At 41.2% G+C, this 26809-nt stretch overlaps 1 long non-coding RNA gene across 1 annotated transcript in view; it reads right to left on the bottom strand.

The window, feature by feature from the left end:
* Positions 1-7836: 7836 nt before the first annotated feature.
* Positions 7837-26809, bottom strand: part of LOC123846233 (uncharacterized) — a 37045-nt gene continuing 18072 nt past the window's right edge. Inside the window, exons 3-4 of the long non-coding RNA XR_010412340.1 lie at positions 11981-12423; positions 7837-7981 (exon numbers count right to left, since the gene is read on the bottom strand). This is a non-coding gene — a long non-coding RNA (uncharacterized LOC123846233). The remainder of the gene's footprint in view (positions 7982-11980; positions 12424-26809) is intronic.

Raw genomic sequence — 26809 nt, 5'->3', positions numbered from 1 at the left:
GTCCAACTCTGGTTTTTCCTCTAGCAGTTAGCAATTCAGTCCTGTTGAAGGGGGTGGTGAACGGTAAATACACACACAGCCTTTCGTGTGTCTGTGAAGATTCTATGAACCAGCAAAAAGGAAGCCAAGCCTGGGGGCTATGACCAAATCATGACTGCTTCTTCTTTCTACACCCTTTTGTTCTCTTCTCTGTTAGGAGCACTCTTTAAATCTATTGATGTATTTTCCACTCCTTTGGATTCTCAGTCATATGGATATGAAAGGCAGAATAATGGCTCCCAAAAGATGTCCAGTCCTAATCCTCAGAACTGTGACTATATTACCTTACATGACAAAGGGGACTTTGTATTTTTAAATGGAGGGGGCTTGTTCTGGATTATTCCAGTGGGTTATTATCCCAAGGATTTTTATAAAGGGAACCCAAGAGAGTCATAGACAGAGCGAGAGAGGGCTGATACTGCTACCTTGCTGGCTTTGAAGATGGAGGAAGTGGCCTGAGCCAAGGCATGATGGCAGCTTCTAACAGCTAGAAGACGCAAGGAAACAGATTCTGTCCTAGAGCCTCCAGAAGGAATCCAGCCTTGCCGACACCTTGATTTTAGCCAAATGAAACCCAATTCAGACTTCTGGTCCTCAGAACTATAAGACAGTAAATTTGCATTGTTTAAACTACCACGTTTGTGGTAATTTGTCATCACAGCAATAGGAAACTCATACGACAGGTGTAGTGAATGGCCAAGGCCTTATGGTCAACCAATTGACACTTGAACATTTAAATGTTGTGGACTGATAACCTCTAAGACCTGATGGTTCTTCATAGCTGTGGTTCTCTACAAGGGTGGCTTTGCCTCACCCTCCCTAGGGGACATTTGGAACATCTAGATATCTTCTAGTGTCACAACTGGGGGATGGGTACTACTGGCATCTAATGAGTAGAGGCCGGGATGCTGCTCAACATCCTATGTTGAGCACTAGAGAGCCCCCACAACAAAGAATTATCCAGCCCAAAATTTCAATAGTGCCAAGGTTGAGAAACACTGCAACCAAGTTCAGAAACCAATGAAATGATAAAGAACGCCATTTTTAAAGAGAGAAATTATTTCACTACTTACAAAGTCATGTTGACAGAAAATGAATCTGATCAACCCTCTAGATCCAACTACTAATTTACAGGGAACAGAGGATGGAGGACCCTATAAAATAGCACCACTTATCAGCAAAATCTGTAGGATGAATTTCTCAGTTTTTCAACACATTACAAGCATAATAAAAGACAGAGGGATACGGATGGGGGAAATCTATGAAATAAAAAAGATTTAAGAGATTTACCAAGGGGGCACCTGGCTGGGTCAGTCGGTGGAGTGTGCAACTCTTGATCTCAGGGTTGTGAGTTCGAGCCCCACGTTGGGTGTAGAAATTACTTAAAAAATAAAATCTTTTTTAAAAAGAGAGAGAGAGGTACCAGGTACAATAGGTAGAGATCATTTGGATCCTAATTCAAACAGATAAACTGTAAGATATGCACATATACACTTACGAGACAATTAGAAACTTAAAACTGACTAGATGGTACACCATATTAAAGAATTACTGCTAATGTAGGTGAATTACTTGTGATTACTTTTTTTAAAGGAGTCTTTATCTATTAGAACTACATGTTAAAATGTTTACAGGTGAAATAATATATCAAATTTACTTCAAAATAAGGCAGATGAGGAGCTGTGTGTGAAACCAGATCAGGCCATGAGTTGGTAATTATTGAAGCAGAGCAGAGGGCACATGTTGGTTGTATTCTCTCTACTTTTCTGCACGTTTAAATTTTTCCATTCTAAAACCTTTTTTCATTCTAAAACATTTTTAAAGAAAATTATGAAAATGTCTGTTTCTATGAAAAATTTCTATTTTTCAGCAACAGAGAGAATGGTCTTCTCCCCTTTCCTGCATTTCCTCATCTCTCCAGATGATCTGCTCACATTTGTCATGCTTAGACTCGTAGCTCTCAACCAAAACAGAAAAGAAAAAATATCCAGAATTCTCTTACCATTCGTTAGGTCCTAAATAAATAGAAAGCATTCCGGTTTAAAGTGTGTGGCATTCACTTGCAAAGAGAGAGAGGCTAACTCTCTGTGGCTCTTGGAAACATGAGCCCAAGGAGGAATTGATCCTCAAAAGGCTGGAGCCAGCCCTGAACACAGGCTAAGCATCACCTCCAGTGTCTGCTGGGAAAAAGCCCGCGGGGCTGGGTCACCTGTGAATCCCCAGCACTGGCAGGTGCCTGGCACATAGTCGGTACCCTACAAATGTGTCCTGAGGGAAGGAGGCAGGAAGTCAATTCAACGGGTTGAGTTCTTAAGTGAGCATAAATGCAATATCTTAAGGAGCTTTAGCAGCATCTTCTACCCTCCTCCAACCACCACGACCATCATGCGACCTCACGACAGATGTCGGGACTGTCTTAACAAAAACTTTCAGGGAAATGCTGGGCTCAAGCTGTCAGCCTCTGCTTTGTCAAATAAATCCTGCACTGAAGTAGCCCCTGCTCAGGAAGCCCACTCTAGTGCTGCACGCTATGTTCACCTTTACCACAGTCCTCAAGGTAGAGTGAGGCGAGCCCGGCCCCCAGCGGCGGAGTCAACCCCCAGCAGGCTCCACCCCTCGTGCTCCCGCCTGGAGTTGACAGCACCGCATCATCAGATGCTTAGAAAACCGCTGAGAGGGGAGGTCTTACGCTGTGTTCTTATCACAAAAATAATAAATACAGACGGACAGGCAGAAAGGAGAGATGGAGGGAGGGAAGGAAGAAAACAGGAAACTTTAGGAGGAGATGGATATGTTTATGGCATATATGATGGTGATGGCTTCACAGGTGTGTACTTATCCCCAAACTCATTAAGTTGTATTCAATTATGTACAGGTTTTCTTTAAGACTTATGTATTTATTCATGAGAGACAGAGAGCGCACTGGTGAGCAGGAGGAAGGGGCAGAGGGAAAGACTCCCAAGCAGACACCCCAATGAGTGCAGAGTCCCTTGCGGGGCTCCATCCAGCGACTCTGAGATCATGACCTCAGCCGAAATCAAGAGTTGGACACTTAACTGACTGAGCCACCCAGGCGCCCCAAAATGGTAGTATATTCTTTTTTTTTTTTTTTAATTTTTTTTTTTAATTCTCATGTTAATCCCCATTTTGGTAGTATATTCTGATGACAAGACTGGGGAGGTGTTCACTGCAGGCACTAATTTCATATTCTGCACGTACAAATAATTGTATTATATGACATATGCAATCCCAACATTTATGTAATTTGTGTTACTTAGGTCAGATGTAAATCTGAGGCTATGCACCTAATCCCAGACAAATCTCTTCCCCCAGTGCCCAAAGATCCCACAAACCCCTACCTTTCTCAGGCTCTTGGAGCTCAGCTGGGGTTAGGGACACTGGTAGCCAGGCCTAGGCTGATGTCTTTTGTAAAATGAAGAATCAGCATATAATGTGAATAACCAGCCTCCAGAGGGATAGTTTGGATTTTGAATTTTCTTCTTTCATCTTAGTTAGATTTCTTAAAATGTGGTTCAGCCAACAATTGCTAGATCATTATTTTTTCAGTTCTCCCCATTGCCATCCTCCAAAGGGCTAAAGAGGATGTTATTTATATTATTAAATTAATATTTATTATTTACAAACATTTTAAAGTGATCAAATAACTGTGGTTGTTTCCAATATCCTTGCAGAATGTTCTCACATTTTTAATATCATTCAACACTAAGTTTTTTTTTTAAGAAAATATGTTGATTTCCTTAAACAATAACCTTCAAATTGGGTTTGAAATTGAGAAATAGAGGCCCCTGGCTGACTCATTTGGAGGATCACGCAACTCTTGATTTGAGGGTCGTGAGTTTGAGCCCCATGTTGGGCGTAGAGATTACTTAAATAAATAAAACCTTTAAAAAAAAAAAAAAAGAAAAATTCAGGGCCTTTCAGGTTGAGGTTCTTAAAACGTTTTTATGCTCCCTCTTAAGTAAGATGATGGGCAGTAGAGGGCGCTCTCAGCACGCTGGGGCAGGAATTGTTGGCTGTGCAGCAGAAAAGGAGCCTTGTCCTGACCCCTGGGCTTTGGGCTCTGCCCAGCCCTCCGGTCAGAAACACTGCCTGGGTGGCTCAGTCGTAGGGCGTCTGCCTTCGGCTCAGGTCATGATCCCAGGGTCCTGGGATCCAGCCCCACATCGGGCTCTCTGCTCCACGGGAAGCCTGCTTCTCCCTCTCCCACTCCCCCTGCTTGTCTTCCCCCTCTCGCTGTGTCTCTCTCTGTCAAATAATAAGATCTTTTTTTAAAAAGCACTGCCTTTTTGTGCCTCTTTAGGCCCTCAGCTACAATGTGCCAATTCATCTGCCTTTAGCGAGCTAACCTCAGCGGAGCTTTCTTCCCCGGGGGGAATGTTGGTTGGCTGCTAAAAAGATCCTTTTTGCCAATACTACCACTTTCTGAATAAAGTATTTCACAGTTGACAGATCACTTTCCCATGCCTTACTGGGCCTGCTGTCCTCCACTGACAATATTCCATGGTCTCAGGATGCATGGGATAAAAAGTGTATTCAGGGGCACCTGGCTGGGTCAGTCGGAGGAGCGAGCAACTCCTGATCTCAGGGTCATGAGTTCGAGTCTCATGATGGGTGTAGAGATTACATAAATAAACAAACAAACATACTTAAAATAAAATAAAAGAGTATTCAGGACCATAACCTAATTTGGGTGAAGTTTGGACTTGAGTTTAGATCCCAGCCAAGCACTTGCAGGTGACCTGAGAACATTACCTAATCTGTGAGCACCTCTGACCCTCACAGTAGATTGGGCTTTATGGGAAAGAAGTAAAGTGGTGTATAACAAACATCCACCATAGGATAGGTACTCAAAGTATGATAGCTTCCTTGCTCTCCCCTTGTATACAGGGGCCTTGCGGTGAGGACATTCAACACCAAGAGCTAGAAAAGCAGGGAAACTTCCTGTGGCAGGCAAATCTGGAAAGGAAAGATAAAGGGAAAGGAATCTCTCTCCCCAGCCTCCTGCAGCCTGTGATCCAAGTCACGGAGATACACGAAAGGGAACTGGAAAGAGCCCAGGTTCCCCTCTATGATGGCTACTCTGATGGCCTTCCTGGAGGAAAGGGAGTGTTAAGGCAGTCCTCAGGGTATGTGCTTATTTTCTCAGCGGACTTGTACTCCTCCAACTTCACTTGTCTCATGAACACAGGGCTGGTGTTAAAGCTCAGCACGGAGCCCTCTGGTCAGAATGTGTATTTAATCAAGCAGCGAAGAGAAATAAGCCAGGCATGGCAATGCCCTGAGGAGGTCTGCAGGAAGTGGGGGAAGGAAGCCATGAGGATTGATAGCTGATACCTAACCACTCATGGCCAACGGGGTGAAGGAAGAAGAGGCTCTCTCCAATGGGTACTTGGTGCATACAAGCGTGAAGCAAGACACATCACTTTTTAGGAATCTGCTATAAAGAGGTGGTCAGGGTCAGGAGGTCTTCCCCAGTGAAGTACCTGGTCCAAAGCCAGAAGCCAACTCTCTCAGACAATCCACTGAGCCCAAGGCAGCTAGATCTTTATTAGAAAATGCAGTCAAAACCAGAGTGTTATAAACTGACTGCAAAATTCATATATTGAAGCCCTAACCCCCAACGTGACTATATTTGGAAATGGGAGGTCATAAGGGTTGGGCCCTAATCCAATAGGTGTCCTGTAAGAAGAAGAGACACCAGAGAGCTCTCTCTGCACACAGAGGAAAGGCCATGTGAGGACCCGGTGGGAAGGGAGCTATCTGCAAGCCAGGAAGACAGGCTCACCAGAAACCAACTCTGCTGACACCTTGATCTCCGATTTCCAGGCTCCAGAACTCTGAGACAATAAATTTGTGTTGAGTTTATGGTATTCTGTTATGGCAGCCCTAGAAAAGTAATATGTAAAAAATTTTAATGACTTTACCTTCCCTTATATTTTCTTGTCTTGTGTCTAATTAAGATACGTTACTTGTGCCTGATAACTATTATTATGATGGTCTAGTTGCTTTCTGGTCCCTGGTGAACCTCATATAATTTACAGTGTGGCATTTTCTCTTCTTTTTATACAAAATATCACTTAGGGCACCTGGCAAAAAAAAAAAAAAAAATCGGTGAGTAAAGCAACAATTGATGTGCTGCAACATAATGGAGATTTTGACTCAGCCAGTTTGACCACACACCTTTCACCAAGTGCTGAACCAGTGAAAGATGCTAGTGAGGCCCAGCGTGGGAGTGGGAATGAAAGACAGATTACAGCAGAGACTGGGTGAGGGGTCATGGCTGTGCTGGAGAGGAGTGACAGGGGTGTTCCCACTATTTGGTTGTTTTCTAAAAGTTGTAATTTAATGTCTGGGCAGTTTTAGAATCATGAAATGGGGTGGATATTAAAACCTGCAGGCATTCAGGGTGCCTGGGTGGCTCAGTCGTTAAGCGCCTGTCTTCGGCTCAGGTCATGATCCCAGGGTCCTGGGATCGAGCCCCGCATCGGGCTCCCTGCTCTGCAGGAAGCCTGCTTCTCCTTCTCCCTCTCCCCCTGCTGTGTTCCCTCTCTAGCTGTGTCTTTCTCTGTCAAATAAATAAATAAAATCTTTTAAAAAAAAAATGTGCAGGCATTCAATGTCATAGGGTCTAAATGGGGGAAGCCAGCAAAGACCCTCCTCTGCAGAGGCTGGCACTCACAAGGCCATCTTGGTAATTGATACACAGCTTCTGAAAGGAATGGTGAATAAAAGCATGGCTCCCATAGGTTTTTATTTCAGGAGAGCTAATCTGGCAGACGAAAGAAGGAAATCCAGGGAAATTCTCAGTGTCTGGTAACAAGTGTGTCGTTGGCTGGGAGAGCAACCCATTGCTCCCATGGGAGATTGTGAAACACTAAATAAATAGAACCCTAGGACCCTAGTCACATGGCCTAGGGCTCACTCCTGGTAGAAAACTGGAATGTTGGGCATGAATCATACTGAGTTTCTACCTATAGATGGACCACCAAAACAGGACAGGAGGGGGTCATCAAAGGGAAGGTTGTGAGGATTGCTGAGCCTCTAAGCTTCCTGGGTACTCATGATCATCTCTGGCACTCTGACACCACATGATAGGAAGCAAGGCTGAATCTTTCGGGTAATAGCATCCAATGCCCCTATATTGATGGATCTGGAAGGTGATGGAAAACGGACCTGAGCCTACCAGACATATCATTTGTAGATATAACCCAGGGAGCTGGAAATGGCCAAGGCCGAGGAAATAAGAAAGTTCTGGAACTCACTAAATAACTGAGATATTTATTAATATATGCTACAGACTGATCTCTGTACATCCTCCCAAAATTCACATGTTGAGGCCTTAACCCCCCAGTGTGGCTGCATTTAGAGTAAATAAGTAACTGAGGTTAAATGAGGTCATAAGGGTGGGGGCTTTAGCCTATAGAATTCATGTCCATATTAGAGGAAACACCAGAGAGCTCTCTCTTTCTCTCTCTCCCCACCATGTGAGGACACAGTAAGAAGGCAGCCCTCTCCACACCCGGAGGAGAGCTCTCACCAGGAAACAAACCCACTGGCACTCGATCTTGGGATTCCCAGCCTCCAGAGCTGTGAGAAGATAAACTTCTATTGTCTAAGACACCCAGTTTATGGTATTGTGTTATGGCAACTTGAGCAGACGAATGCAGTGTACAGGAAACCTAATAATTTCTCACGGATGGCTACAGTCAACAAAAGTTAATCCACCTCTGAAGAAAAAAATATATTTTTTAAGATTTTATTTATTTATCTGAAAGAGAGAATCACAGCGAGAGAGGGAAGACAAGCAGGGGGAGTGGGAGAGGGAGAAGCAGGCTTCCCGCTGAGCAGGGAGTCCAATGGACCCTGGGATCATGACCTGAGTCGAAGGCAGACACTTAACGACTGAGCCACCCAGGCGCCCCTGAGGAAAAATTTAAGAGGCTATTAGTGGCTGGTGAAAGGAAAATTGCCGTCAATTATTTGTTGCATCCAACCTTAAATCCGTGAAGCAAAAGTTTTACCCATGAAGGATATTATTTATTGCCTTTTTCCTCATTTTGAAAGTAGTTTATTGTTTAAAAAAGAAAATCTTGTACACGTCACTAGCTATTTCTCAGGAAACATTCTCAGAAGCAGAACTACTAAATTGAAGATTATGCAGATTTTAAGGCTCTTTGATAAGTATTTCCCAAGTACTCATCAACACGTTTTAACCAATTTACACTCCACAACGGAGTGGATGAGAATGTCTGTTCCAAATACTCATGCCACCCTTGAATTTTGTTTTGAATTGTGTATTTAGTGTCTCCCAGAAGCAGACCGACCCTGAGACAAAGTTTCAAGGGCCGGAAGTTTGAGTGACTAGAGTGTGAGGAGAGAAATGGGTAAGTGGTCCTCAGAAGGAGAGGCAGCTGATAAGGAGTGTGTTACTAAGCCCGCTCCCGCGGTGGACAACTGCAGCTTAATCTTGTAGACAAACCCCGGGAACTAGTGTGAAATCCCTCAGAACTGCCCCACCTGGATGGGACAGGGTGATTATTACCTCCAAGAGCAGTTAAGTAAGGCTGCTTGAAGGAAGAGGGCAGAGGACCTTTGGTAGTCAAAAAAAAAAAAAAAAAAAAAAAAGTTCTCAGGCACAGAGATGGGGATGATGGCAGTTAGAGGTCCATGGGGGTGTAGTCAAGTGTCAGGGGTTAACCTTTCCCAAAGAGAGTTCTGTCCCTTGTGTTTGGCTATGGGTAGGGGATCTCTAGGCCCCTGGAAAGTGCTGCCTGATAAGAGTGCCTTGTTTGCCTAGGGGCTTTAGCCACCAGACAGGCTGATGATGTGATTTATGATGGGGGTTTTGAGCCGTGCTGTACCAGTTCCAACCCCCGGAGGGACGGGACACTAAAGAAAGGCATTAGTCTGACCTCCCGGAGGGGATGGAGAAGGAGCCAGCCAGGTGTACTATATGTGATCGTGCCCCGGTAAAAACTCTGGATGCCAAAGGCTCTGGTGAACTCCCCTGGTTGGCAGTACTCCGTGTGTTTCACCCATCATGGCCGGGAGGCGATGTCACCCACGACTCTAGGGCGACAGGACAACCAGAAGCCCCATATGTGGAGCCCTCACAGACTCTGCTCCATACGCCTCTTCCTGCTGCTGATTTTAATCTGTTTCCTTTCACTGTAATAAAACTGTGATCACACTTTCCTGAGGTCGTTGTAGGGACTCATCGGGCCTGAGGGCAGTCACAACAAACTCTCTAGGCTTTTTCTTTTTCTTTTTTTTTCTTTTTTAAAGATTTTATTTATTTATTTGACAGAGAGAGGCACAGCGAGAGAGAGAACACAAGCAGGGGGAGTGGGAGAGGGAGAAGCAGGCTTCCCGCGGAGCAGGGAGCCCGATGCGGGGCTCAATCCCAGGACCCTGGGATCATGACCTGAGCCGAAGGCAGACGCTTAACGACTGAGCCATCCAGGCGCCCTCTCTAGGCTTTTTCTTTTTGAAGAATTTTGACATTGTATTGTCTTTTTGTCATAACTCGTTTGCCTAATAATTTAGCCGTGGTAGTTTTAAATTCTTGTGAAACCAGTCTATCAATCTTTCCCTTTATAGTTTTTATTTACTTAAAAAGGCCTTTCTCACTACAAATCATATAGGTATTCATCTTTTTTAGTTTTTTACAGCATCATTTCCCCTCATTTACCTAATTCTGTTGGGGATTTTTTTTATATGCTGCTAGGTAAAAATCTATGGCTACTTTTTTCCAAATAGTTTCTCAATTGACCCATCTTTGGATAATCATATTTTTCTATATTTTTAATCACATACTAAGTCCCCACATATTCTAGGGTTTGTATGTGGTCACTCTATTTTGTTCTATCTACATGGAGGTCTTTTCTTGCATCACCCTGTCTTTAGTTTCTGCGGCTTTGGAATACAGATTAAGATCACATTGCATGCATCTTTCCTACATATTGTTCCTATATAAGATCTTCTTGGCTTGCTCTCCTATTTATTCATCCATAATAAAATTTTCTGCACCCCAAGAAAATGCAATACCCAGAACATAAAAGAAAAATTTAAATCACTTTGTCAATTCCCATCAGCCTTCCAAAATAACATCTTACTACAGTTTTTCATTGGAATTGCATTAAACTTAAAAATTAATTTGGGGTGCCTGGGTGGCTCAGTCAGTTGAGTGTCTGCCTTTGGCTCAGGTCATGATCCCTGGGTCCTGGGATCGAGCTGCATCCTGCTCAGGGGGGAACCTGTTTCTCCCTCTCCCTCTGCCTGCCACTCCCTCTGCTTCTGTGCTCTCTGTCTGTGTCAAATAAAGAAATAAAATCTTTTAAAAAATTAATTTTAGGAAATTGATATGCTATTTGCAAAACGGAATCTTTCCATGCAGAAAGATGGTATGTGCCACAGTAAAAACAATACTTTTAAAAAATTTTTAATAGATGTTCTTCATACAGGTCCAGCAAATTTCTTGTTAACCTCAAGGAAATAAGAATTTTTACAGCTCTTAATGCACATGGTTATATTACCCCCAGAAAATTTTCACTTCTACCCGCATCATGTAAGACTGAAAATGCCCCCTTGCAAATCTGAGCAGGTGAAAAAGAATCTCACTGTGGATTTAATGTGTACTTCTTTGACTTTTCATGAGATTGAATGATTCCACATATATGTATTGGTCAGTTGTATTTCCTTTTTGTGAGCTGTTATCTTTTGCCTATTTTCTATATTAAGAATTGGGGTGTCTGGCTCACTCAGTTGGTGCAGCATGTGGCTCTTGATCTCAGGGTCGTGAGTTCAAGCCCCACGTTGGGCATACAGCTTACTTGAAGAAGAAGAAGAAGAGGAGGAGGAAGAAGGGAGAGGAGGGGGAGGGGAGGAGAAGAAGAAAAAGACGGCAACGACTTTGACTTAACAAGTAGAAGTATTTTTCCCAGTATGTCCTTTGCCTCTTAATTTTATTACATTTTCTGATATACAGATTTTAAAATGTTTCCATCTACGCAAATCTTTTTTTTTTTTTTTTTTTTTATCTATTTGACACAGAGAAAGCACAAGCAGGGGGAGAGGCAAAGTCATTTATACGTTCTTCTATGTCTTTTATAGCTCCTGTTTAAATTTTAATTCCCTAATCCACATTGGATTTATATCAGTTTATGGTGTACATGAAGTAAAGACTGGATTTTGTTTTGAGCTTTAAGGGTTGGTTGGTTTGAGTTGGTATGTTGAATGAACTATGGGCATCTTCTTGGAAGTTATACTGTGTCCAAGCTATTTGGTTTACTTAGTAATTTTTAAGTACAGAATTTCCTGGCACACACCCATTCAGTGGAGTAATAAAATGTTCTCACTATAAAAAAAAAAAAGTAGCAATTACAGCTGAAGCCTTCTTATTGTGTATGTAACAAGGTACATTTCAGATTAAGGAAGGTTGAGTATCAGTCAGCTGCCCCCTGCTGGGGCTTTCCTGAGTCCTCTGAAAGTCTGCAAAGAGTTAAACAGGTTATTTTACCAACAGCATCTATAAAAATGTGTTGCTACAATTCACTTGGAAGGCTTATTCCCCCAAGGGCACAAGGAATTAATTTAGCATTAATTTGGCATTCTTACAAGAAAGCTACTCTACCAAAGGGAAGCATGAACCTCTGAGAAATCAAATGTTTGTCAGACCTGATCCACGGTTTCCAGCACTGTACTATCTGCCCAGTGAAGGTAAGGAGCAGGAAGAACCTCTCCCAACATCAAATATGGTACAGTCGAAAGCACATCACACTGAACGTCTGAACCACACATGCTTCCTGCCTGCAGCACTGCCCAGGGAAGACATGTACATTAGCTTAAACCTAGGGCCGCCAACAAATTAAACACTGCATCTAGAGGGGGAAAAGAGGAATAACAATTACTGAGCACCTACCATGTGCTGAAAGATATGCTAGCAAAAGAGCGATGGGTATGGCAGTCCTGTCTTTTCTTGTCTTGACTTTCAGCTGTACCAGGCTCATGCAGTCCATAACGACCCAACATACATCTCTGGCCAAAGGGTATTCACACGTGTGACCTACATGTCCACCCTTGGGCAGTGTTAGGACTGGGGAAGGGAGAGAATGTTAGTTGCGTGGAGTTAATGGAATATCTGTAAATGATTAAAAAGTTCAGCTGGGTCAAAGACTTGTTTGTGCAATCTATTAGACGTCAGCTCTCTTTATATGAAACAATTCCCTCCCAGCTCTTTCTAGTCCCCCCAGGGGGGGAGGAGGGGGAGGAAGAGCCCTCAAGCATCTTATCTCCATCCTTTCCATCAGGAGGTTTTCTCCTTCTAGCGTGGAAGGCCATTTTCCAACTGGTTTTTATTTCTCACTGAAAAAGAAATCAGACATGTAGTTTCAAAAATTCAAACAGTACAAAAGATTATACGACAAAATGTAAACCTCCTTCCCACCTTGGGGTAGCCATTGTCCAGCTGTCCTTCCAGAAATTACCCCTATTTAGAGGGGCGGCAGTTGAGTTTTTAATGTCAGAGAGAGGCTTTTTTTGCACCCTGAAAGGAGCTCTGACAGTGTCCTGTCTTTCAACTGATAGTTTATCAAAGTTGTAAATTTTAGAAAGATCTTTAAGTTAAAACTAGTTTTATAAGTTTAAAAACCTTCCTTTAAAAGACTAGAGACCAATTAAAATTGTTATTTTATTTGTAAATTGAATAATGGTGGTATAAAAATATGAGTTATTTTTACTTGTACTTATTTTTTTCTTCCAATTTTACTGCAATAAAATTGACACACAACACTGTATAAGCTTAAGGCGTACAACACAACGACTTGTCACACATGTATTGCAAGATGATTACCACAATATGTTTAGTTAACATACGTTACCTCATATAGTTACCAAAAAATGAAAACAAAACTTTTTCCTCGTGATGAGAACTTTTATGACTTACTGTTTTAGCAACTTCCAAGTATCCAGCTGGCAGTGTTAACTAGATTCATCATGCTGCACACGACATCTCCAGGACTTACTTATCTTAAGACGGGAAGTTGGTGCTTTGAACCACCCTCCCCCCAACACCCCATCCCCCACCTCTGACAAGCACAAATTTGATCTCTTTCCATGACCTTGGTTTGTTTTTGTTTTTTTTTAGATTCCACATACAAGTGAGACTATACAGGATTTGTCTTTGTCTGTCTGACTGATTTCACTTTGCATAACGCCCTCCGGTCCATCCATGTTGATCAAACGACAGGATTTCCTTCTCCTTTTTGGGGACAGGACCACCCAAGCAGTGCCGGGGCTGCTGCTGCCTGGTTCTGACTCCAGAAAGCTGACTGTGAACCTATCTCCCCAAGGCCACACTTAGCGGCATCAGTTTGGTAGATTGAAAGAGGCCATGATGTATTTATACTTTGGAAACTTGCAAAGGCGGCAGATCAGGGTGTCCCTACCCTCCCACCCTCCTTCCCATGACTAACAAGAAGGCTTCTACGTCCGGGGATCGGAGGCAGGAGGGGCAGCGGCTTGATGGAAGGTGGTGACAGTGGAGGTGAAAGTAATTGGGTGGATTTGGAAAGGTATCTGCAGAGGGAATTAGCAGGATTTGCTGATGAAGTGGACATGGGATAGGGTGGTCAGAGAGGGGAAAGATAAGAATAGTTCCCAGGTTTTGATGGGTATGTAAGTGTGAGCATCAGAGGCAATATTTTTAGTTTGACTTTGAGACAGAGAAATGTCCTGGACTCCGACAATGAGGTGATTTTAAAACTACATACTCCAGTTTTCAGTCATACGTGACTTGGCCCCAGTCTACTCTCTGCACTCATCCTGGGCGGTGCTCTTTGTCTCTGCCCTAGACTCCAGCCTCACCCAACAACTTGCAGCTCTGCATTCAGAAAACGCCTTCTCTAATCCTGCTCCTTCAGCCCAGAATGTTCTTATCTCTGCCCGGCGGGCATGTTCTCCCTCAGGTCCCTGCCAACTGCTTGAAGTTTGTCTCCCTCTACCTTATCCTCCCTGTCTGTTTCCTCCCTGGCACTTATCACAATTTATAATCATATATGTCTTCTTCTTTGTGCTGTCTCCCTCCCTGGACTGTAAGCTTTTTTTTTTTTTATTCATCTTTGACTCCTCAGCCTCTAACAAATTGCTGAATAAAGAGACAAGCAAGAGAAGTAGTCTGTCCACAGCCTATAGACAACAGAGTCCAATGTTGTACCATCTCTACAGCGTAGACCTCTAAAGGCCCACAATAAAAATCCGCATTTAGGAAACCGGTTGAGACTTTGTAAGTAGCTTGTCCCCAGAGCAGGGTGTGACAGGCAAGGGCAGGCTCGGGCTTGGGGCCAGTCTCCCCAGCTGGGCTGTCTCACTCTCCCAAGCCTAGATCCAAGCTCAAAAACCAGGAAGTTCTCACAATAGAGATGACAGCTGAATAAAGGCCTAAAGGATGGGTTTATTCTACTTCTACAGCAGTTCCAGCTCACCAACGGAGATTTGCACTTTTTGTGAATTCTTACATTATCCCAGTGGGGTAGGCGGGGCAGAGACCACTCCTCTCTGTGGAGAGGTAAGGAAGCTGAAAGTCTTGCTCAAGTTCATGGGGCTAACAAGCGTAACAAGCATAAAACCATATCCAAAACCAGGCCATGGGCTTCCAAGTTCAGAGCACAATGCACTATTTCCATTTAGCAAGTACTTTTGTGTACCTACTATAAATGGGAGTACAAATAAATGGGAGTACAAGGGAAATATGAAACTAACAGAGTTAAAAACATGTGCCCATAAAACAGTTTGAGACCACGCCCACCATCAACACACCCTTCTCTTGCTGCTGTCCCCTGATTTCCATGAATGGCTCAGGGCATGTGAGAGTGACACCCAGAGACAGCATCCCCTCTCTGAGACACCCGGAGCTGGAGCCACCGGTGCCCCATCAGTACACACGGCAGGTGGTTGGTGACCAAAAGGAAGGCACTTGTGATGGGCAATGGCAGAGTCTTATTTTGAGATGTTGGGGCATTCTGGAGAAGAAAAGTGTTCTGTGTCCCTGAGTCAACAGGAATTGAATGTTGTAGGTGGAAAATGGCAGAGCAGAAGAAACAAGAGGATACAAGACTGATCGTGGAATAATCGGGGTGAGAAGAGTCTTGCCAGCTGTAACAGTGTCAGGTATCTGCGCGTACAGCACACTGTTGATTAGAAAAGAGACTCTCTGTTCTGAAACGTCCATCAGTGAAAGTCAAGGAGGGGAGCTGGGAGGGAACACAGTGAACTCAAGCCCACTCCTCTGCATCGACAAGGTCTACAGGACTTGTGTGCAGAACTCAAAGTCGCCTTCTGGAACAGCTTCTCCTGCCCGTCGGCCTGTCTCTGAGTTCCTTCTGGCAGCCTGTGTTGATGGTGGGCGTGGTCTCAAACTGTTTTATGGGTACAAGTTTTTAACTCTGTTAAGTCGGGGAATATGTGTCATATTTCCCTTGTACTCCCATTTATTTGTACTCCCATTTATAGCAGGTACACAAAAGTACTTGCTAAATGGAAATAGTGCAGAGTGCTCTGAACTTGGAAGCCCATGGCCTGGTTTTGATACGGTTTCACACTTCACCACAAAGTGAACACGCTCATGAGAAAAAACTCTCATTGTCAAAAATAAACAGTAAAATGGAAAATAAGAATCAAAGCTACTTCTCAGATTGTTGCGACCCCTGTAGGGTGCTGGTCAGAGCACGGGCAACTCCTCTCCTCCTCCTTTGGCCAAGTGGAACCATAGTCACTTGACTCCATCCCCCTCCCAGCGCGCTCCCCACTCGTCCCACAATGAACCTCTTCTCACACGTGTCCTCTACTCATTTCCTTTCCTTCCCACCCTTTTCCTCTTTTCCATCCCCACACTTCTCCCCTCTCTTTTCTTTTCCCATTCTCTGCTTCAGTCTCATGTTTTGCCCTCCCTTTCGCCTGCCACCCCTTGCCATTCGAAGACTATAAAATTAAGTCCAAAGATAAATTGTTACTACTTGTTTTGAGAATTCTTAGTTTTAATTTTTAAAGGGTGCTTTGAACATTTTTTTGTTTTTCACTCTAAGATAAAAATCTACTTTTCTATATGTGGGTGTCCTTGGATGTGTGTTTGTTTGTGCCCACGTGTGTCCACATGTACTAATCCTGGGAAGTAGTGGACCTAGAAAGAAAAACGGGTACCTGCTTTAGGACTGTATTACTTTGGACAAGCCCCATCAAATCTGCTTGAACTCAATCATCTCTTCTCAATGGACAGATACCAGGTCTTCCGCACAAAGCAGATCCAAGAAGACAGATCAAGATGCTGGGGTACCTAATTGCTCCAAAGTAGGGCTGGAGAGCGAATTTTGTGTAGCGGCCTAGCAAACTGAGGAATGACCAATGCCAAGCTACCGAAGCTGCCATCACCGAACACTGAGCTGGGAGTAGATGCAGTAAGCCCACTGTTCATAAGATGGTTGTAAATAGCCTCAAGAGATATGTAGTACTAAAATGTGGTAAAATAATCAGAAGGTGATGAGTTTTGATGAGTTTTTGAGTATTTTGACCTTTGTCTATAGTGTAACTTATTTAAGTGTAAGTATATATAATTTAATTTTTAAGAATGCCTCTATTTAGGGCGCCTGGGTGGCTCAGTTGGTTAAGCGACTGCCTTCGGCTCAGGTCATGATCCTGGAGTCCCGGGATCGAGTCCCGCATCGGGCTCCCTGCTCAGCAGGGGGTCTGCTTCTCCCTCTGACCCTCTTCCCTCTTGTGCTGTCTCTCATTCTCTCTCTCAAATAAATAAAATCTTTAAAAAAAAAAAAAAAGAATGCCTCTATTTAATGACCAGCTTGCTGAGTTGTTGAAAATTCAATATTCTGCTCTCATAAACTGGTACAAGCCAGCTCCCGCACAACCTTCAGGAGAGTCACCACTTCTCACCCACTTATACAAGAAAGCCTAACTGCTCAGACCAAATGGGATTTTTTTTTAATATTTTATTTATTTATTTGAGAAAGAGTTGAGAGGAGGGGCAGAGGGAGAGAGAGAAGCAGACTCCCCAATGAGATCAGAGGCTGAAGCAGGGCTTGATCCCAGGACCCTAGGATCGTGACTGGAGCTGAAGGCAGATGCTCAATCAGCTCAGCCACCCAGGTTGGGAATTTAAAAGTTGTAGTAATAACAGAATGGAAGGAGGCCTTTTTACAAATATGAAGTCAAACTAGCAACAAGTAAGTTCACACTGGCATTGGCGTTTGTGAATAAAGAGTTCACTTCTTCAAGCAGAAGAATATCTTCTCAGTGCCTGTGATGCACCAAACACAGTACCTACTCGACCACCAGCTCAGCCTTCCTGAGTCCTCACTTCCATCAAGGCCCTCCACACTGGACCTCTCCAACTCATCTCCAGCAGATTCTCTCTTTTTTTTTTTTAAGATTTTATTTATTTATTTGAGAGAGAAAGAGAGACAGTACACGAGTGGGGGGAGGGACAGAGAGAGAGCGTGAAGCAGACTCCGCTGAGCAGGGCGCCAGACAAGGGGCTCAATCCCAGGACCCTGAGATCATGGCCTGAGCTGAAGGCAGCCGCTTAACCGACTGAGCCACCCAGGTGTCCCATCTCCAGCAAATTCTACAGACTTAAGCATCATTCCCCAAGCACATGTGTTCTTAGCTTGAATTACTCCAGCTATTCTTCTCTGCTGAGAAGCCCTTTACCTTCCTCTTTTGCCAAGTCCTGCCCACATTTCAGTAACTAGCTTAGATCCTACCTCTCTCTTGTCATCTCCTCCAACTTGCTAGACTCAGGATCAAGGCTCTCATGGCTCTGGTTAACTGTACATTTCTTAATCTGCATCCTGTGGATACATACCCACTACATATTTTCTTCCCAAGGAGATCTTTAGGTCTTGAAGAACAGGAGCCCCTTCACCTAGTTCTAGATTCTTCTCTCATGGTTCGCTTACTAAGAGGTAAACACCTTCTGAGGAGAATGAATGGGCACAAAAGATGCAGTCTCTTCTCTAAAAAGGGCAGTTTGACAAGACAAGAAAGTCTTGGCCAGTTGCATTCCCAGATTTACCCCTACCTAAACCTCAGACATTCAGCTGATTCACCTATAAAGTAAAGGAATGCACTCAGGGCTGATATTCAGCCAGTATTTATCATGGCATTCCCACCAGATGGTAAATACCTGGTACTCCAAGTCCCCTACCCAATGCCTCCACCTTTCCATCCCAACCACTCAACCTTGCCCAAGCATGCCTTAGATTTTTTTATGATCCAACAACTAATGGTGTTTTTAAATGTACCCAGGATTTGTTTTATTCAACTATGGCAAGGACAGCAGATCAGGGGACACTTGCCACTAATGATAGTTTGTTACTAACAGTTCTGAAGACAAAGGGGCATGCCACACCACACAGGTCCACATGGGGAAGCACCAGGGTTGATCAGAAGGCAGAAAGAGAGGAAGGTATGGCCAAAAGACTTTATTACGATTTTCACAGGAAGAAATGGACAAGGCAGGGTAAGCAACTGAGCAGGCATAGGATTGGAAAGTTGAAGTAATTTCAGTGGGCTCTTGGCTATAGGTGTGATCCCTAGTTGTCCAGTACCTATGCCTGGGATGATTTAGGATAGAGAGGGTAGTATCCCAGACTACAGAAACCTGATAAAAGCAAGTGAATTAGGGATATGGACTTGGGATTGCTTGGTTTATATATCAAAGGCATGTATATAGGCAAGTTGCCTGCTATCTCTAGGAATTAACTAACCTTGGGAGAGGCAGACATTCTCCAGTCAGCAAGGCCTCAGGATGTCAAAGCATCATAAATACAAGGAATAAAAATATAATCACTACATCAAAAACTAATGATGTATTGTATGATGACTAACATAATAAAATAAAATTTAAAATATATATGTATATATATTTAAAACAAAAGGATTAAAGTTTGCACAACAAGAAGAATCCCCCACAGGCTTGCGCCAACACTTTGCTGAGCTCCAGGACAGAATACTTAGATTCACATGGCAAAAGTACAAATTTTTTTTTTTAAGTTTTTATTTTAATTCCCGTTAGTTAAGATACAGTGTTGTATTAGTTTCAGGTGTGCAATATAGTGATTGAACAATTCTATGCAGCACCCTGTGCTCATCAGGACAAGTGCACTCCATAATCCTTATAACCTATTTAACCCATCCCCCCACACCACTCCTCTCTACTAATCATCAGTTTGTTCTTATAATTAAGAGTTTATTTCTTGGTATCTCTCTCTTTCCCTCTAAAAGTATAAATATTTTAAAGTTATAAATTAAATTCACTGTTAAATAAAATATATTCAGTCCCCTTTCCTTGACAATTATATCAATTATATCCTTAACAATCCCTACCTAGGATCCCAAATGTAATAACGGAAATCTCTGACTCATTTCCCATAGTGTAAAAAGTCCAACTAAAATTGTTATTTCATTTATGATAAGGCTGCAGAAGTTAATAAAATGTCAAGTTTCTTTGCTTTGGGACAGAATTCAAGTTGGTTTGATGATACTAGTTACTGCATTGAGTAGTAGTTTGATTAGCAGTTATGCTGATGATTGATTAAAGAAAAAGAAAAGTTAATAAATTAGATAAAAGAATTGATAAATAAAAATAAGAGCTGGTATTTTGAAAAGAAAGGTAAAATAGACAAACCTCTGGCAAATCTGACCCCCACCAAAGAGAGAGAGAAACACGTATAAAGAGTCCAAGATGGTGGAGGAGTAGACCTTAGTTTCATCTGGTCCCAGGAATTCAGCTAGATAGCTATCAAATCATTCTGGACACCTGTGAACTCAATCAGACATCTAAGAAAAGAATAGCTGCAACTCTACAAATAGAAAAGCAACCACTTTCTGCAAGGTAGGAGGTGTGAAGAAGTGAATCCAAGGCAGTATATGGGAAGGTAGACCATGGGAAGAGGGAGCCTCCCACAGCTAGCATTGGAAAGTGATATAGCAGTCGAGCTCAAAATCAGAACTTTTAAAGGTCTGCTCCAATGAAGGACCTCCCTGACTGAAAGATGCTCAGGTGGTGAAGCGGGGCAGAATCCTAGGTGGGACAGTGTGGTCTCAGGATCTCCAGGGTCACAGGATGAACGCTTGTGTATGGCAGAATTCCCAGGCATTGGAGCAGGGAAGCCAACTGCAATCAGCCAGCCCAGGAATGGGCTCTCAGCTGAGGGTTGACTTATAGCATGAACTGTGGCATGGTCAGGCAACCGCTCTCCCAGCAGCGGCCCAGCAAGCAGCAGAACTGTGGGAAGACCCCCCCCCTTCCTCCCTGGGAGGAACGGCACATGAGCGGGTTTGGAGACTCAAAATGGGGTCGCATGCCTGAGATAGAAAGACGTGGCCACAGGCTGGGTGAGCACGGAGTGAGGAGGGAGACCAGGAAGAGAGGAGTGATTAACTGCTTTTTCCTGAGGGCCCACTGAGGAGTGGGGCCCTGAGCTTTTGGTGCCTGGGCTGGAGATTGGGAGGCCGCCATTTTCATTCTCATCCTCTAAAGCGGCAAGGAAAGCCTTCAGGGAACAAATCCACATAGAGCAATCCAGAGCAGCTTACTTAGCCTGGCCCCCTGGCAAGGGCAGTGCAATTCCACCTGGGGCAAAGACACCAGAGAATCAGCGCAACAGGTCCTTCCCCCAGAAGATCAGCAAGAACATCTGGCCAAGACCAAGTTTACAGATCATAAAGAAATACAAAACTCCACTGCTAGGGGAAAATACTATATAGAATTCATGGTTTTTACTCACAATTCTTTAGTCTTTCAATTTTAATTTTTTTCTTTTTCCTTTTTCAACCAATTTCTTATTTTACCAACTCTTTTCTTATCTTTTTTAATTTTCTTTTTTACACTTACATTCTATCCTTTCATTGTATTTAATTTTATTATTGTATATATTGTATATATATACTATATACATATACATATATACATATATACTATATACATACATATATATTCTATAGTATATATATAAGTTTTTCTTTCTTTACAATTTTTGGATGCAGTTTCTTCTAACAAATAGACCAAAATACACCCAGATTCTGGGTGCTTTGTTCTCTTCACCTGTTTGGTCATATTCTCTCTCTTTTTTTTCTTTTCCTTTTTTTTTTTTTTTTTTTTTGGTTAAAGTCTTTTTTAATTTCCATCTTTACACTTACATTCTATCCTTTCAATGTAATTAATTTTATTTTTGTCTATATATGTTTTTCTTTCATTACAATTTTGGGATGTAGTTTCTTCTAACAAAAAAACCAAAATACACTCAGGATATAGTGTATTGCTCTGTTCTGTTCCCCTGTCTGTTTATACTTTTTTGTCTTTTAATTTTCATTTTTACAGTTACATTCTATTCTTTCAATGTATTTAATTTTATTTTTGTACATATATAAGTTTTCCTCTCTTTACAATTGTGGGATCTAGTTTTATAATAAACAGACCAAAATACACACAGTGTATTGCTCTGTTCTGTTCACCTGTCTAATTATATTCTCTTTTTATTTTATTTTATTCTATTCATATATTTTAGTTTTGGGTCTCTTCTGATTTGTTTAGTGTATATTTCCCTGGGGTCACTGTTGCCATTTTAGTATTTTATTCTCTTGTTCATCTATTCTTCTCTGGACAGAATGACAAGATGGAAAAACTCACCTTAAAAAAGAGAACAAGAGGCAGTACTGACTGCCAGGGACCTAATCAGTATGAATTAAGTAAGATGTCAGAACTAGACTTCAGAATAACAACTATAAAGATACAAGCTGGGCTTGGAAAAAGCATGGAAGACCCTCGAGAATTCCTATCTGGAGAAATAAAAGAACTAAAATCTAATCAAGTTGGGGAAAAAAGGCTATTGATGAGATGTAATCAAAAATGGAGGCTCTAACTGCTAGGATAAGTGAGACAGAAGAGAGAATTAGTGATATAAAAGACCAAACGATGGAGAATAAAGAAGCTGAGAAAAAGAGAGATAAACAACTACTGGATCACGAGGAGAGAATTTGAAAGATAAGTGATACCATAAAGTGAAACAATATTAGAATAATTGGGATCCCAGAAGAGGGGGTATATTGGAGCAAATTACAGCAGAAAGGTATATTGGAGCAAATTACAGCAGAAAACATCCCTAATCTGGGGAAGGACATAGGCATTCAAGTCCAGGAGGCACAGAGAATCCCCTTCAAAATCAATAAAAAAAATAGGTCAACACCTTGACATATAATAGTGAAACTTGCAAATCTCAGAGACAAAGAGAAAATCCTGAAAGCAGCTCAGGACAAGAGGTCTGTAACATACAAGTGTAGAAATATCAGATTGGCAGCAGACCTATTCACGGAGACCTGGCAGGCCAGAAAGGACTGGCATGATATATTCAGAGTACTAAATGAGAAAAATATGCAGCCAAGAATACTTTATCCAGCAAGGATATCATTCAAAATAGAAGGAGCAATAAAAACCTTCCAGGTCAAACAGAAACTAATAAAAGAATTTGTGATCACTAAACCAGCCCTGCAAGAAATTTTAAAGGGGAACCTGTAAGCGAAGAGAGAGCCCAAAAGTAACATAGACCAGAAAGGAACAGAGACAGTCACTATACAAGTAATACAATGGCACTAAATTCATATCTTTCAATAGTTACTCTGAATGTAAATGGGCTAAATGCCCCAATCAAAAGACACAGCATATCAGATTGGATAAAAAATTAAGACCTATCAATATGCTGCTTACAAGAGACTCATTTTAGACCCAAAGAAACCTCCAGATTTAAAGTGAGGGGGTGGAAAACCATTTATCATGCTAATGGACATCAAAAGAAAGCTGGAGTAGCAATCCTTATATCTGACAAATTAGATTTTAAAACAAAGATGGTAATAAAAGATGAGGAAGGACACTATATCATATTTAAAGATCTAAAAATTGTAAATATTTATGCCCCTAAATAGGAGCAGCCAATTATATACACCAATTAATAACAAAACTAAAGAAATACATTAATAATAATACAATAATCGTACAGAATAATACAGAATCTGTTTAAGACTCTCTCCCTCTCCCTTTGCCCTTCCCCCCTGCATGTCCCTCACCTCTCTAAAATAAATAAATAAATCTTGAAAAAAAAGAAAAATCATACCAACAGCTCAAGAGATGCTAAAAATGTATTTGTTAAAATCCAACATCCATTCCTGATAAAAATACTTGGTGAACTGAGGTTAGAAGACAATTTAATATTATTTAAAATTTAATAATTTAAAATTAATTAATTTAATTAATACAAATTATTATATGACCAAATTAATGATATTCTCATTAAAGTTATGAACAAAGATAAAAGTACCCATTCCCAGGGGCACCTGGGTGTCTCAGCTGGTTGATCATCTGACTCTTGGTTTCAGCTGAGGTCATGATTTGATGGGTCTTGAGATGGAGCCCCATGCCAGGCCCTGTGCTCTATGCAGTTTGCCTTAGACCCTCTGTCTCTGCCCCTTCCCCATTTGTGTACTCTCTTGCTCTCTCTCTCTCAAACAAATAAATAAAATTTTTTAAAAAAAAAAAGCACCCACAATCACCACTATTTTTCAATATTGAATTGTGCAGGTTGTTTTACAGAGAAATACGAGAAAAATTAACAAGACTGGAAAGTAGAAAACAAATTATTTGCATACATCATTAGTTCATAATGAGAAAATTCAAGAGAGTAAACTGAGAGTCATTAGAACTAAAAGGAGATTTCAAAGTGGTAGCAAGCTATGAGATAACCATATACAAATACAAAGGCTTCTGGCAAAGCAGAAATAACCAGTTAGAAAACATAACAGGAAACAAATCTTTTTCATAAGAGTGACTAAAAAGAGAGAACAACTTGGAGTAAACATAACAAGAAATAAGCAATGTCTAGATAAATAAAATTGTATGCTTTATATATGAAAATATAGAATTAACCTTGAAAAAAATGGAAAGACCTTCCAAGTCTCTAAATGAAAATAATTTACTATTTACAAGATGTTAATCCTTTCCCCAACTTAACTGATAAGTTTAATGTAATTCCGATATTAATTCTTGCCAGTTTTTGTTTTTTAATGTATTTGTTTTTAAAAACTGGCAAATTGATAAGAATAGCTTATATGGAAGAATATGTAGGCAAGAAGTCATTTTTAGAAAAGAAATATCCTGAAGGTAGGTCATCTCTAGTAGCTATCAAAACATACTACTAAATAATGTTAGTAAAAGTCAGTAAAGTTAGTAAGTTAGTAAAGTTAGTAAAAAGAAGTTAGTAAAACAGTATGATATTGATAAAGAAAAGAAAAGGCCAATAAAACAGAAAAGAGAGCCTAAAAATAAACGTAGGTTTTGGAGGAAACTTAATTATAATAAAAGGAGCATTGAAAATCAGAGCAATTAATTAATGTTTTTAGAAATTTTTGTATCACGGGCGCCCGGGTGGCTCAGTTGGTTAAGCCTCTGCTTTCGGCTCAGGTCATGGGTCAGGCTCAGGGTCCTGGGATTGAGCCCCATGTTGGGGTCCCTGCTCAGTGGGGAGTCTGCTTCTCCCTCTGCCCCTCCCCCTGCTCATGTTCTCTCTCTCTCAAATAAATAAATAAAATCTTTAAAAAAAGAAAGAAATTTTTGTACCGGTCAGATCAGCAAAGATTAAAAAGTTTGATAATACACTTCATTGGCAAGAGAGTGTGGAAACAAACAGGTTTTCTTATACCCTGATAGGTGGGAATATAAATTAGTCCAACCTTCCTGGAGCATTTAAGCAATATATTTTAAAATGTAAAATACTCATACCCTTTGATAAAACAAATTCTATTTCTAGAAATTCCTTCAGAAAAAAAAAAGTCAGCAATGATGCAGCTATGAGACTCTTTATTGCTTAAAATATCAAAAAAATTGAGAATCTAAATATCAATGAAGAAAAAATAGGTTAAATACATATCCATAGGTTAAATACCTCCATCTGAATGGATCAAGAAAGGTGCCTGTTATAGGTTTTATGTGGAAAAAAGCAATTTGCAAAATAGTGTAGTATGATTCCACCTCTGTTAGGTATTAAGGGGTGGGTGGTGGGGGGCAGATATGTAGGCACAGAATAAAATCTATTCAGATGTGCACAATCTATTTGCATCTGGGGATTGGATTCTGGGGACTCTACTTTGTTCATTCCTATAATCCTTGAATTTTAGTACAATGTGCATATATTTCTTTTATTATTAGAAAAAAAATCTTTTTAAATGTTTCTATTTTAAGAAGTAGAGATAATTAGTACATAATATGTTTGATTTTTTTAAATCTCAAAATGCTGGTTTCATGGGTGGAAAAATCATGAAAATGTCTTTGATCATGACAAGAATGGATCATTAAACTTAATTGCTGTGACAACCTTTAGAGGAAGACATTGAGAATCCTTTCAAATCCATGATGGCCAGGATTAATTTTTTATCAAAAAAATAGGTCACATTCTGTGGAATTCAAGGGTATTTCAGTGCCCCTGGTCCGGAACTCCTCCCAACCCCTCCCTCTTATCCCTTCCCCAAAACCCAAATACCATATACATAAGACTTGTAATCATTTGGCTCTAAGACTTCTTTGTTGCCTTTAAAATGAAATTGTCCCTAGGAAGTCTAATCTATTCTGTTTGATAACATTTATATTTAGAATATGTAAGTCTGTGAGCCCTTTTCCTGACAGTGGGCTTAGAGATGGGCCAGAAGAGAGGGTAACGATATATGGGTACCATTAGGGTCCACTTTGTCTCTCTTTTGGGGGGCAGCACTGGTAGCTGTGGAAAACAAACTGAGAATAGATTTAACATAATACACAGAAAAGATGAGCAGAAATAGGTCAAAACATTTTAAATGGCACCAAACTAGTAAAAGAGACTCAAGCAGGATTCTAAGACTGAAAGCTTGGAAGCTAGAACAGTATTTTGACTTTTTTTAAAACAAGAAAATGCATTATTATTTTACTAATAAAATAAATTACTAATAATAATTGAATTAATAATAATCCTAACAAGCTGAAAACAACCTAAAATGTAGAGAATGGTTAAAGTAATTATGATATATGCAGACAACACATACAATTGAATACAATACAGCCATTAAAATGATAAAAAAATATTTCTATATTTAATATATCAAGATGTTCAAGATATATTATTAAGGGAAAAAAGATTATATAATAGGATATCTGGAAGAGTCTCATTTTTTAAGTTGGTTAGATAGATTTAGAGATAAATACACACACAAGCACATTTCTTTACACTCTGGGGCCCAGGACCTTTTCCCAGTAAAATCACCCTGTTCTCTTTTAGAGTCTCCACGGGTTGCTTATTTTAACGTACTCCTCAATTATGCTCTCTTGTTCCTTCACTGCAACGCCCTCTTTGCTTCTGCTGCACTCCGCCCAGAGCTACTGGTAGAATGCTCGTTCCCAACACAAGAGGTTGCCTCCTAGAGATCCAGGAACCTATAGACCAATGCAGCACAAAATAAAGTTGACCTCAGTGCTCACTGCTCTGGAGACCTGCTATGCTCTGACTGAAAAGTGAAGAAAACCCCTTCCCACTCCTGCTTCCTTTGTCGTCTAAGCCTTTTGCCTAAAGTCTCTGTTTCCATAGGCCTAAGATATACAAAGCAAGTGGGTGAGCTTTTTGGGACAGCAGGGGAAAAAAAAAAAAACCAAGAAGGCACATAACACACA

Source organism: Mirounga angustirostris, unplaced genomic scaffold (genome assembly GCF_029215605.1).
Source record: "Mirounga angustirostris isolate CCGP_5_RB_7025 unplaced genomic scaffold, mMirAng1.0.hap1 SCAF_6, whole genome shotgun sequence".
Lineage (NCBI taxonomy): Eukaryota > Metazoa > Chordata > Mammalia > Carnivora > Phocidae > Mirounga > Mirounga angustirostris.
Note: the sequence above shows the minus strand (reverse complement) of the source record. Positions and strands in the feature narration are given on the sequence as shown.